Genomic DNA, 1,907 nt, shown 5'->3' with positions numbered 1-1,907 from the left:
TCTTTTTTTTTTTTAATCTCTTCCTGTTCTGGAATTCCAATCACATGTAAGTTATTCCTCAGGATGGTGTCCCACAAAATTCTTAGTTTTTCTTAGGATTTTTTTTGTTGTAATTTTTTTTTTCAGATGATTCCTCTATCAGGCTAGTGTTGGGAGATTTGTCTTCAAGCTCACAAATGTGATTTTCCATTGATTCAGTTCTATTTTTTTGCCTTTTCTATGTATTATCTATTTCTGAAACCTCAGACAGAGTCCTGGCTGTGCAGGGCAGGGGTGTCACTGGATGTTGGGTGGGTGAGTGTGGAGACTGGCCATATTTCTGGTCACCAAGAAGGTGCAGGGAACAAGGGAAGATCTCATTTTTCTTGTTGCCATCCAGTGGTATATGTTTGTGTTGTCAGCTTTTTGTCTCAATTGAGTGCTACTTGCAAAAGTTTAAGATGGCTGTGCTGCATCAGGTCAGCTGACCATTCACTCATCTGTCTCCTCTGTTACCACTTTTTTTCAGCTTCTTCTCCTAGTTGGGATTCACTCCACTTCTCTATCCTTTACACTGAAGTGCAGGGTTAAGGATTATCATCCATATCTGTTTCATTTGGTCTCACATGTCTTTGTTGCAGAAGGTCTGTGTCAGCCTAGTCCACCATCTTGTTGGAAGTCTCTGAATATGTTTCTTTTTTTTAAATTTCCACTTAATATTTCATATTTTTTGGAGTGACTGTACATGTTGTTGGGGTTTCACTTCATTTTTCATTAGTAAGTTGCGAGTACATTGACATACAATTGGTCTTTGTGTGTTGGTCTTGTATCCTGAAAGCTTTCTGGGCTCACTTATTAGATCTAAGTGTTTTGGGTTTGGATTTAAATTCCTTGGGATTGTCTACATTGGCAATCATATCGTCTGCAAATATAACTAGTTTCATTTCTTTCTTTTCAATAATGTTGTTGTCTATTGCATTTTCTTGCATTTCTAATACTATGTTGAATAAGAATGGTGAGAGTGGACATTCTTGCCTTATTCCTGATCCCAGGGGAAAACATTCAATCTTCGGTCATTAAATCTAATATTAGTGTTAGATCAATGTTCTTTATGAAGTTGAGGAAGTTCTCCTTCAATCTTATTTTGCTGAGAGGTTTATTTGTTTTTTAAAGTCATGAATGGTTCATTTTGTCAGATGTGTTTTCTGTAACAATTTGTATGATCATGTGTTTTTTTTCATCTTTAGTCAGTTGATTCTGTGATTGATTTTTAAATATTGAACCAGTCTTACATCCTGGAATAAACCTCACCTGAACATTGCATTTGTTGTTGTCAAGTGCTGTCTAGGTCTAGTAGGCTCTGACTCAAAGTGATCCAGTATAGGGCTTCCAAGGAGTGGTTGGTGAGTTTGAACAGCCAACCTGTGGTTCAAACTAACCTTGCAGTCCAGTGCTTATCCTACAGCACCACATCATTGTGCATAATTCTTTTTATATATTGATGAATTCTATTTCCTAATATTTTATTGAATATTTTTGTATGTAAATTCTTGAGCTATTGGACTGTAGTTTTCTTTTGTCTACTAGCAGGTTAGTACTGATTTCATAAAATAAGTTAGGGAGTAGTTTATCTTATTTTGTTTTCTTAATGGATTATGAAAAATTGATGTTACTTTTTAAATAGTTTTATTAGAGTTCTGCAGTGAAACCATCTGAACCTGGAGATTTCTTCTTTGAGAGGTTTTAAACTGTCAATCAAATTTCTTAATTGTTATAGGAGTATTTAGCGTGTGTAGATTTTGACAGTTTATCCTTTTCAAAAAATTGGTCCCTTTCATTTAAATTGTTGAATTTATAAATATAGAGCGATTTCTTGTTTATCATTTTAATGGAGTCAGGATCTTAGGTGATATTTCTTGTTTTTTTTT

Source organism: Chrysochloris asiatica, unplaced genomic scaffold (genome assembly GCF_000296735.1).
Source record: "Chrysochloris asiatica unplaced genomic scaffold, ChrAsi1.0 scaffold00156, whole genome shotgun sequence".
Classification (NCBI taxonomy): Eukaryota; Metazoa; Chordata; class Mammalia; order Afrosoricida; family Chrysochloridae; genus Chrysochloris; species Chrysochloris asiatica.
Note: the sequence above shows the minus strand (reverse complement) of the source record.